At 38.7% G+C, this 12,052-nt stretch overlaps 2 long non-coding RNA genes across 2 annotated transcripts; both read left to right on the forward strand.

The window, feature by feature from the left end:
- The first annotated feature begins 2,970 nt into the window (after positions 1–2,970).
- LOC136249580 (uncharacterized) lies at positions 2,971–4,929 on the forward strand. The gene is made up of 2 exons (XR_010698271.1): positions 2,971–4,182; positions 4,697–4,929. It is a non-coding gene; the product is annotated as an uncharacterized lncRNA (long non-coding RNA).
- A 2,137-nt stretch (positions 4,930–7,066) lies between these two features.
- LOC136249585 (uncharacterized) lies at positions 7,067–9,274 on the forward strand. The gene is made up of 3 exons (XR_010698286.1): positions 7,067–7,169; positions 8,391–8,462; positions 8,973–9,274. It is a non-coding gene; the product is annotated as an uncharacterized lncRNA (long non-coding RNA).
- Positions 9,275–12,052: the final 2,778 nt, after the last annotated feature.

A 12,052-nucleotide genomic window follows, 5' to 3' on the forward strand; every position in this document is an offset into this window, starting at 1 on the left:
TTTACTGCTACCTGTAGTTCCTTATACTTAAAGTGTAACAGCTACTGTTTTTAGAAGACTTGAGTAAGAATATTTTAGCCATAACACAGTAACAGCAGCACTTATAAATGCGTATTGTATGGCTTCTCATAATGTTGCATTTTATAGCACGGGTAGGCTTTCTGTTCGAGTATTTAGATCACTGTTGCAGTAATAGAGCACTTACTACCTGTTCTACTAGAACACTTCGATATATCGATACTTCCTAAGTACTGTAACAGTATCGTATCGTGATACTTATTTGCTGTATCGGTATATTGCCGTATCGGTATGTATTGCAGATCCCTAATACTCAGTCAGTGAGCCGCTATCACGTGTACTGGACCAACAACAACACAAGTCAATAATATTAGAAGGATTAAAACAGCATGTACAATCATATACAAGTTACAATCACGAAAAAGTTAGAATCTGGAAAACTGGTATACGCATGCGTACAATTACATGATTATTCTAATTAATGTTCAAGTCACTACATTGACACGATAGGTTTATCCTACCATGGGGCATTTAACATTCGGTTGTGCCCACTATAGCCATATATATTCCCGAAGGGGGGGTAGTAGGGCAATACGTTGATATGTGCATTATATATATATAATATGGTGCATCTACTGGGGTAAGTAGACTAAGCCTGTACCTTGTGGGCCTAAGCATGTTCCTCTCCTGTTTTGAAAAATAATCTTTTATTGCCTGGCCCTAACTGGAGTTTGCCTGACACCTTCAACATCACAAAAAGCTATCTAAAATGGTTAATTTAGCTTTGACCATTGGCAAACTACAACACTCAACAATTATATCAGGGTATACATAACTCTACATATCTGCCCAGTTACTATATAGTAGGGTCCATGGTTGTCTCAGATCTGCACATATTATCATCACATCAATCGATTGATGCATAGTAATTATGGTATACTGTATCCCATCCAAAAACAGCTTATAGCTGTAACAAATGTGCGCGTCCAAGTAAAGCAGAGTTAACTGCGACAAAAAGTAATGATATCATAATGCGGCCATGTGCGAGGTGTGCAAGTTGTAAAATTAATATTAGCTAATCAGCTAGATAATACAATGTTATTGTTAAAGTTTTAATGAGAACTATGTGATGCTGCTAGTTTTTAAGTGTGTGAGCATCTTCATAAATGCCACATAAATTTAATTCTCAATAAAGCAATGTGTATAGATTCTCTGATAGTAATAAATAGTTTGAGTTTGGCCACCTTTCCTTTGTTCGTAGCATTGCTGTATACAGGAAACTCAAACTATTTATTACTATCAGAGAATCTATACACATTGCTTTATTGAGAATTAAATTTATGTGGCATTTATGAAGATGCTCACACACTTAAAAACTAGCAGCATCACATAGTTCTCATTAACACTTTAACAATAACATTGTATTATCTGATTAGCTAATATTAATTTTACAACTTGCACACCTTGCACATGGCCGCATTATGATATCATTACTTTTTGTCGCAGTTAACTCTGCTTTACTTGGACGCGCACTTTCTTACAGCTATAAGCTGTTTTTGGATGGGATTTCAATACTTTTTGTTAGAATAAGCAATGCACTGTTGATAACAGTAAGTGAGTTTCCATGGTCCCCAGATTACAGTGACAGAATATTAAAATATAACTGTAATTTTAGTGGCCAGGGCCACCCACATTGAGGGTAACTGGGGTATTTTGCCCCCTGCCACAGCCCGAAAGGGGCCACTTGAATACCTGTTTAAAAAAAGATCAATATACTCTAATAGAGCAGTCAGGATCTAGACTCTTCCTTGCCCCTGGGCCCCTCTTTAACTCTTTTCCCTGGGCCCTCTAATTTCTCTGGACGGCCCTGTTAGTGGCATGCAACTGCAGTCAACTAACACCCATATTAACTAGTAAACCCTTAACAACACTTTGCCTTTCATCTTGTACTGCATTGAAACGATCAAGATACTCTATTAGAGAAGTCACAAAATAGCTGTAACACAGCAATCAATATTTAGCATAGTTACAACTTCTGCTTAGCATCGGATTGTATAGTTTAAATTACTAGCTACTTACATACTTTACAATATAAAAATATGGCACTTGTAGAAATGTGACTGTTCTATTAGAGTATCTCGATCTACTTCAAGCATTGACTAATTCAAGTGAAGAAGCTACGCCCCTGCCAAGAGATCTTGTGAAATGAAATGAGAATAGTAAAGAAAAGGCAAGTATGTACAGAGACAATAGAGGGGCGCGTAATTATGTCCTGTTGTAAATAAACGCCTTTAAAATTTATATTACTACTAAATAAACGCACCAGAATAGGCTTGTGTGGCTGTTGTCTCCAAGGTTGTCTCCAAGGTTGTCTCATTACTTTTCTTTTCGTGTTGAAGGGATTTCGTCGCAATTGGTGAGTTTAACTATACATGTATTTGTGTTGTAAAACTTAATTGTAAAAAGGCGATTAGTACATATCATGATAAGGCCACTCCAATTGGTAATTATGTTTCTGGTCCACCGCCCGCATCCTTTTTTGGAGAATGTGAAATTTCAGAAATACATGGGCAAAATGTCCGCATCAGCTTTTTGAAAAACCTGGATTTCAGAAATAAATATTGGGCTGCAACAAGTATGCTAAATCTAACTATCTAAATGCCTTAATTTGTATTTTATCAGTGAAAACCAAGAAATGGGCAGAGTGCATAGTACTGATCGATATACTCTAATAGAACAGTCAGTAAATCACCTAATTGAGCAGTCACTTCATTGTTGCTTTGTTGCTGAAATCCGCCCGCCCGCACCTAAAACTGATTTTCAAAGGACCAGAAACATAATTACCAATTGGAGTGGCCTAAACATGTATTTGTCACAGTAGAGTCTCTCACGAAGTCACGATTATTACAAGACATTGGACCAGGGTAAAAAATTTACCGCTATATTTAGAGGTTGTAGCGTTTGTATATCTTAGTATCTTAATAAATAATCCCCCATGATCACTAATCACTAATAGTACAGTGAAAACTGGTCATTATTCAGGCCGTAGGGACAAAATTTTCTAACCTTGCCTTTTAAAGAGGTGGCTGCATTATGCGGCCTTAAAAAAAGGTAAGAAGCATGCTGTTCTAACTGGCTATAGAAATGGATTTAGTGTATGACAGCGTATGAGACAGTGAGTGCTGGCAGCAAGGGGGCAGCCAATCTGTTAGAGCACCAAAAGCACTGCTTCAGACATAGGCAGTTGACTGTCAGCCCCAAGTGTAAAAAGTTTCACTATTGGTCCTTATAAGCTCCTGATGAAGAAAGTGAAGAAGTCATTATCCATAGGATATATTTTTCAGAGTATCCATTTCAGTTCTACAATATAGTAGCCAAGCATAAGATGAACATAACACAGCATTCCAGTAGTTTAGTGGTGACCACAACACTGCCTGAGTTAAACTGTGGTGAGATTTGAGACTACCAGAAGCCCTGGAATGTCTTCAACACATGAAATACCAAATATCTAATGCCTGGCTTTCATCCACAGTGGACCTGTCTTGGTGGCCACTTGTACAGAAGGGAAACAGCTGCCACACAGTCTTGCGAGCGAAACAGCTAGTTGCCACACCCCTTAATTATCAATTTGTAAAATCTTTAGCAAAATTGTGTGTGCGAGCAAGTGTGATGTGGCAGTGCCGTGTATATGGTTGCTGCCTAGCAGTGACACATCACGAGTATTGAAGTCACAATGCATTACTGTATCATCCATCTAAATACAATCTCTGAATGTGTCATTTTGTGTAGAGAGCAATCTTCCACAAGAAGTGACCTGCAGGTTTCAGTGTATATTGTTAACCATTAATATTGTTCACAATATTGTGAACTATATGTACAGTGAAACCTCACTTAGTGGTCATCTCTTTAATAAGACCACCTCATTATATTGGCCACCTCTAGTAGGTCTCAAATATAGCTAAGCATCACTTATGACCTCATTAATAAGGCCACCTTGTTATTCAGGCCAAATTTTTTGGTCCCACAGCATGCCATATTATTGAGGTTTCATTGTACTTATGTGAATTTTTATTTTTCGTAACTTTTCTTCAGGTTTACTGATGGGCACTATGAAGCATTGTTGACTGGTACGTGTATAATGTGGTGACTTGAAATGCTAAAACAGTACGTAGCATGACTTGTATGTACATGTAATGTGTTGTAATGTGTCCACACATCCACACATCTTAGAAATAAATATAATTGTATTCTCTATAAATAGTCAGTTCCATTGTGCCACTGGGTCGTAAGTTGGTTGAGTATGGATCATCCAGGGCACTTGAGTCACATTTTGTCCTGGCCAAGTGGATCTCATCCACTGACAGAATATACAGGATCACATCACGTGTATAAATTACGGTGGAACTTGTTTATTGCCACCTTCACTCATTCAGCAGGTAACAGTGCATAAATTCTCAATTGGAATTGGCTTTTCAAGAGTGGTTGTCTTTCTATACTAGTGGCCATTAAGATAGGTTGTACTGATAGAGTGTACATACTAGAGATGCAACAATATCCTCTACTTAGTGTCGTTTGATAATGATGCAATGGAGACTATGTATTATTGCATTTAAATACTATACTATTATATTGCAACTCTAGCACGTATTTATAACAGGAATGTTTGTTAACTGTTTAGACATACTGGAGCCACACCCACTCATCTGGATTCTACAAATGGAGTCATACCAACTTGTTGTCATCATACTTACTCGTTACTCCCTTGGATGAATATACATGCCGTCATGTGAGACTTGCTACCATGGCGGGCCACTGGAAAACATTTGCATAGCAGTTATATTACAGTCATTATTGTACAATTCTTACATTATTGTTGTGAAAAGTGTTTGGTATTCATGTGTCTCCTCTGTATGTTGTAATTACATGTGTAATTTTGTGTGGGGGTGCTATAAAATGCAATAATGCATGGTGACAATTGTATTAGGCGATTTTGCACACTTCCTTTTAAGCTAGCTACATGTGCTAATTACTCACAGCTTGTGTCAACAACTGGTAACCGCAGTTGTACTCTTGTGTTATTCTTTAAGCCGCGCCCTTAGAGGACAAATTATGTGGGGGCGACTAATTTCAAAACGAAGGATGGTATGCAGCACCATCGATTATATCTATGGACTATAATCTGGCAGCACACTTCTTGGTGGCTATATGTACTGATTAACTACATAGAGCGCCAGTTCATCAATACCCAGTGACCGCAGTTGTGCTCTGCGTCATTCTTTAAATTCCCGAGTAAAATTCTTAGAGAGCAAATGACGTGGGGGCGACTAAATTCAAATTTCAAACTAGCCATTCTCGAAAACAAATGTTTCAATCTGAACGAAACTTTCAGAACAGTTTAAAGACACATTGCCCTACATGCCAAGCGAGTATTGCGGAAAACAACAATCTGCATTTGTATTTGGCCTTTAGGTCGACTGAAACTTCGTTTGGTGCTGAAATCACGACTGTAGGGTAATCATGTATGGTAAAATCGATGATGTGAATCTTGAGGTGATTGAGTGAATACTGAAGCGATAACAGGGCGATCAATGTTCGGAATGCACAAAGGAACGCAAGGCATACACCTGCGGTTGCGTCTAACCGCATGCGATTAAAAATAAAATAATAATCCCATCCAAAAACAGCTTATAGCTGTAAAAAAAGTGAGTTAACTGCGACAAAAAGTAATGATATTATAATGCGGCCATGTGTGAGGTGTGCAAGTTGTACAATTAATATTAGCTAATCAGATAATACAATGTTATTGTTAAAGTGTTAATGAGAACTATGTGATGCTGCTATTTTTAAGTGTGTGAGTATCTTCATAAATGCCACACAAATTTAATTCTCAATAAAGCAATGTGTATAGATTCTCTGATAGCAATAAATAGTTTGAGTTTGGCCACCTTTCCTTTGTTCGTAGCATTGCCGTATACAGGAAAGACGGCCAAACTCAAACTATTTATTGCTATCAGAGAATCTATACACATTGCTTTATTGAGAATTAAATTTGTGTGGCATTTATGAAGATGCTCACACACTTAAAAATAGCAGCATCACATAGTTCTCATTACACTCATTAACACTTTAATAATAACATTGTATTATCTGATTAGCTAATATTAATTTTACAACTTGCACACCTCACACATGGCCGCATTATGATATCATTACTTTTTGTCGCAGTTAACTCTGCTTTACTTGGACGCGCACTTTTTTACAGCTATAAGCTGTTTTTGGATGGGATTTCAATACTTTTTGTTAGAATAAGCAATGCACTGTTGATAACAGTAAGTGAGTTTCCATGGTTTTGACAGAAACCCCAGATTACAATGACAGAATGTTAAAATATAACTGTAATTTTAGTGGCCAGGGCCGCCCACATGGGGGGGGGGGGGGGGGGGGGGGCAACTGGGGTATTTTTCCCCCTGCCCCAGCCCGAAAGGGGCCCCTTGAATACCTGTTTAAAGAAAGATCGATATACTCTAATAGAGCAGTCAGGATCTAGACTCTTCCTTGCCCCTGGGCCCCTCTTTAACTCTTTTCCCTGGGCTCTCTAATTTCTCTGGACGGCCCTGTTAGTGGCATGCAACTGCAGTCAACTACCACCCGTTTTAACTAGTAAACCCTTAATAACACTTTGCCTTTCATCTTGTACTGCATTAAAATGATCAAGATACTCTATTAGAGCAGTCACAAAACAGCTGTAACACAGCAATCAATATTTAGCATAGTTACAACTTCTGCTTAGCATCGGATTGTATAGTTTAAATTACTAGCTACTTACATACTTTACAATATAAAAATATGGCACTTGTAGAAATGTGACTGTTCTATTAGAGTATCTCGATCTACTTCAAGCATTGACTGATTCAAGTGAAGAAGCTACGCCCCTGCCAAGAGATCTTGTGAAATGAAATGAGAATAGTAAAGAAAAGGCAAGTATGTACAGAGACAATAGAAGGGCGCGTAATTATGTCCTGTTGTAAATAAACGCCTTTAAAATTTATATTACTACTAAATAAGCGCACAAGAAAAGGCTTGTGAGGCTGTTGTCTCCAAGGTTGTCTCATTACTTGTCTTTTCGTGTTGAAGGGATTTAGTCACAATTGGTGAGTTTAACTATACATGTATTTGTGTTGTAAAACTTAATTGTAAAAAGGCGATTAGTACATATCATGATAAACATGTATTTGTCACAGTAGAGTCTCTCACAATTATTACGAGACATTGGACCAGGGTAAAAAAATTTACTGCTATATTTAGAGGTTGTAGCGTTTGTATATCTTAGTATCTTCCTCCATGATCACTAATCACTAATAGTACAGTGAAAACTGGTCATTATTCAGGCCGTAGGGACAAAAAATTTCTGACCTAGCTTTTTAAAGAGGTGGCTGCATTTTGCGGCTTTAAAAAAGGTAAGAAGCATGCTGTTCTAACTGGCTATAGAGATGGATTTAGTGTGTGACAGCGTATGAGACAGTGAGTGCTGGCAGCAAGGGGGCAGCCAATCTGTTAGAGCACCAAAGGCACTGCTTAAGACTTAGGCAGTTGGCTGTCAGCCCAAAGTGTAAAAGTTTCACTATTGGTCCTTATAAGCTCCTGATGAAGAAAGTGAAGAAGTCATTATCCATAGGATATATATTTTCAGAGTATCTATTTCAGTTCTACAATACAGTAGCCAAGCATAAGATGAACATAGCACAGCATTCCGGTGGTTTAGTGGTGACCACAACACTGCCTGAGGTAAACTGTGGTGAGATTTGAGACTACCGGAAGCCCTGGAATGCCTTCAACACATAAAATACCAAATATCTAATGCCTGGCTTTCATCCACAGTGGTGGCCACTTGTACAGAAGGAAAACAGCTGCCACACAGTGTGTTCGAGCAAGTGTGATGTTGTGCATTGGCAGTGCCGTGTATATGGTTGCTGCCTAGCATTGACACATCACGAGTATTGAAGTCACAATATGTTACTGTATCATCCATCTAAATACAATCTCTGAATGTGTCATTTAGTGTAGAGAGCAATCTTCCACAAGAAGTGATCTGCAGGTTTCAGTGTATATTGTTAACCATTAATATTGTTCACCATTGTGATTGTGAACTGTTTGTACAGTGAAACCTCACTTAGTGGCCACCTCTTTAATAAGACCACCTCATTATATTGGCCACCTCTAGTAGATCCCAAATATAGCTAAGCAGTACTTTATGACCTCATTAATAAGGCCACCTTGTTATTCAGGCCAAATTTTTTGGTTCCACAGCTGGCCATATTAATGAGGCTTCATTGTACTTATGTGAATTTTTATTTTTCGTAACTTTTCTTCAGGTTTACTGATGGGCACTATGAAGCATTGTTGACTGGTCCGTACATAATTTGGTGACTTGAATTGCTAAAACAGTATGTAGCATGTCTTGTATGTACATGTAATGTGTTGTAATGTGTCCACACATCCACACATCTTAGAAATAAATATAATTGTATTCTCTATACTCTGTTCCATTGTGCCACTGGGTCATAAGTGGGTTGAGTATGGATCATCCAGGATATTTGAGTCACATTTTGTCCTGGCCAAGTGGATCTCATCCACTGACAGAATATACAGGATCACATCACGTGTATAAATTACGGTGGAACTTGTTTATTGCCACCTTCACTCAATAAACAGGTAACAGTGTATAAATTCTCAATTGGAATTGGCTTTTCAAGAGTGGTTGTCTTTCTATACTGGTGGCCATTAAGACAGGTTGTACTGATAGAGTGTACATACTAGAGATGTAACAATATCCTCCACTTAGTGTCGTTTGATAGTGATGCAATGGAGACTATGTATTGTTGCATTTAAATACTGTACTATTATATTGCAACTCTAGCACGTATTTATAACAGGAATGTTTGTTAACTGTTTAGACATACTGGAGCAACACCCACTCATCTGGATTCTACAAATGGAGTCATATCAACTTGTCATCATACTTACTTGTTACTCCCATTGTGTTTGGATGAATATACATGCCGTCATGTGAGACTTGCTACCATGGCGGGCCACTGGAAACATTTTCATAGCAGTTATATTACAGTCATTATTGTACAATTCTTACCTTATTGTTGTGAAAAGTGTTTGGTATTCATGTGTCCTCTGTATGTTGTAATTACATGTGTAATTTTTGTGTGGGGGTGCTGTAAAATGCAATAATGCATGGTGACAATTGGCTAGCTACATGTGCTAATTACTCGCAGCTTGTGTCAACTGGTAACCACAGTTGTACTCTGTGTCATTCTTTAAGCCGCGTCCTTAGAGGACAAATTACATCACGGTGGGGGCGACTAAATTCAAATTTAAAAACGAACGATGGTATGTAGCACCATAGAGTATATCTGTGGACTATAATCTATGGCAGCACACTTCTTTGTGGCTATATGCACTGATTAACTACATAGAGCGCCAGTTCATCAATACCCAGTGACCGCAGTTGTGCTTTGCGTCATTCTTTAAATTCCGAGTAAAATTCTTAGAGAGCAAATTACGTGGGGGCGATTAAATTCAAATTTCAAACTAGCCATTCTCGAAAACATATGTTTCAATCTGAACGAAACTTTTAGAACAGTTTAAAGATACATTGCCCTACATGCCAAGCGAGTATTGCGGAAAACAACAATCTGGGATTTGTATTTGGCCTCTAGGTCGACTGAAACTTCGTTTGGTGCTGAAGTTAAGACTGTAGGGTAATCATGTATGGTGAAATCGATGATGTGAATCTTGAGGCGATTGAGTGAATACTGAAGCGATAGCAGGGAAATCAATGTTTGGAATGCACAAAGGAACGCAAGGCATACACATGCGGTTGCGTCTAACCGCATGCAATAAAAAAAAATAAATGAAACTTCCCCTTTGATGTCGGCAATCTCGATCACGAAACAATCGGCATGGATTTGCTTCACTGCTTGTGTGGTAGTTACTAGTGACACGATGAGTTCAACCCTAGAGTTTCAGAGGGATAGCGTAAGTGGCGGGTGAGTTACAGGAAGGCCGAATTTGACAACGTTCGTTCCTGTAAAATCCTCACATAGTGGTCGCGTCATTTATTGTCTGCGGCGCGCGTTTCTGCTTTACTGGCCAAAAAAATGAAACTTCCCCTTTGATGTCGGCAACCTCGATCACGAAACAATCGGCATGGATTTGCTTCACTGCTTGTGTGGTAGTTACTAGTGACACGATGAGTTCAACTCCAAAGTTTCAGAGGGATAGCGTAAGTGACGGGTGGATTACAGGAAGGCCGAATTTGACAACGTTCGTTCTTGTAAAATCCTCACGTAGTGGTCACGTAATTTATTGTCTGCGGCGCGCGTTTCTGCTCTACTGGTCGCGCAACTGAGTCTTGATGTACGAATTGAGCTGAGCCCTCAAATATATTAACTTATTGGTTTTGTAGTATTGACTTACTTGCTAATCATTCAAATGCCTTGCACATTATTTATAGCCAAAGATTTCACCATACGTTAGAGGAAGCCATAAAGTATATAGCCTTATAGCCTTTCCTGAACCATTGATGGAAGCATTTGTCTGCTCTTGACAACTTCGTTGTCATCACCAACCATCTGGTTGGTTGAAATGTTGAGAAAAAATCTTTCATTTTTAGCTGTTTTCTCACTAGGGTTCAGCTCAACTTGTTCGCGGTCTGACCCACACAGCTGCTAGAACGGGTATATATATAATATATAAATATTGGAGGTAAAAATACTTGTATTAAAGGCGACGGTAGCGTCTGTGATATCAGCAACTTCAAAGATGTTTGACATAAAGGCTGTGTAATAGCTGAGATTATGGCGACTTGATAAACCTTTGAATAAAACGCACCACAAACGCGGAGACTTTAGCAGCACGGTATACCTTTGATATAAAGACTGTCTAATAGCCAAGATTATGGCGACTTGAAAAAACCTTTGAATCAAATTCACCACAAACGCGGAGACTTCAGCAGCACGGTATACCTTTGATATAAACACTGTCTGATAGCCCAGAGTATGGCTATTAGGCAGTCTTTAGTACACAACGTCTCCGTGTTCGCTGAGATAGTGGCGACCTCGAATATCTTTAGTATACAACGTCTCCGTGCTCGCTGAGATAGTGGCGACCTCTGATATCTTTAGTATACAACGTCTCCGTCTTTGCTGAGATAGTGGCGACCTCTGATATCTTTATTATATACTAATCAAATGCATTGAAATCGCTGGGATTACTGCCACTGCTTTCTCCCGCCCACACAAAATGTACACATCATGGGTGAAATAGAAATTAAAACAGAAATTGCTTTCTCCAAGTTGTCAAGAATTTATTGCTTTCAGTTAAACAAGTTATATTTGCAGGTGTAGTATGGTTGCTATGACTGAAATAAATCTAGGTTCATAGTACTAATATGCCACGGTTCTGTAGTTTGTCTAGAGCCAGGTGCGCCCTCCCCTTTGTACAAAATTAATACTATTTACAAAAAGGCTATCACTTGGTGGACTAAGCAGGCACTTGCAACCATGGCAACCACATGCTTAGGGGCTTATTTAAATTTCTAGGTGTGGTAAGGAGCAGCCATGGATAAAGAACATTCTTTCTTATTCTTAAAGCTTCTGATTTTAATTTATTTTATCTATTAGCTAAGGCTTCACAGCTATAAGTGTTGAAGGTCTGTAGGACACCCGATCCTACAACCTATTTAAAGTTGTTATATAAAGTATGTTTGAAAAGGTGGAGAAAGGAGAAAAGTCCATGACTAGCTTTGGTCGGCCTTGTCGAACCTGCAGCCAGCTCATTACTAATATTGCTTGAATCATTTCTCTGCTGCAGGTGTGCTACTGCCAGGCCCCCAGATGTAAAATGCTATAAGTATGAGTACTAAGAAGCTACATATGTATCATGCTGACTTTCATGCCTATATATTCCCAAGGTAGCAACCACTGTAAAATCTAAAGTGTCCCCTGGCCACCAAAATATCCAC

Source organism: Dysidea avara, chromosome 1 (assembly GCF_963678975.1).
Source record: "Dysidea avara chromosome 1, odDysAvar1.4, whole genome shotgun sequence".
Taxonomy (NCBI): Eukaryota; Metazoa; Porifera; class Demospongiae; order Dictyoceratida; family Dysideidae; genus Dysidea; species Dysidea avara.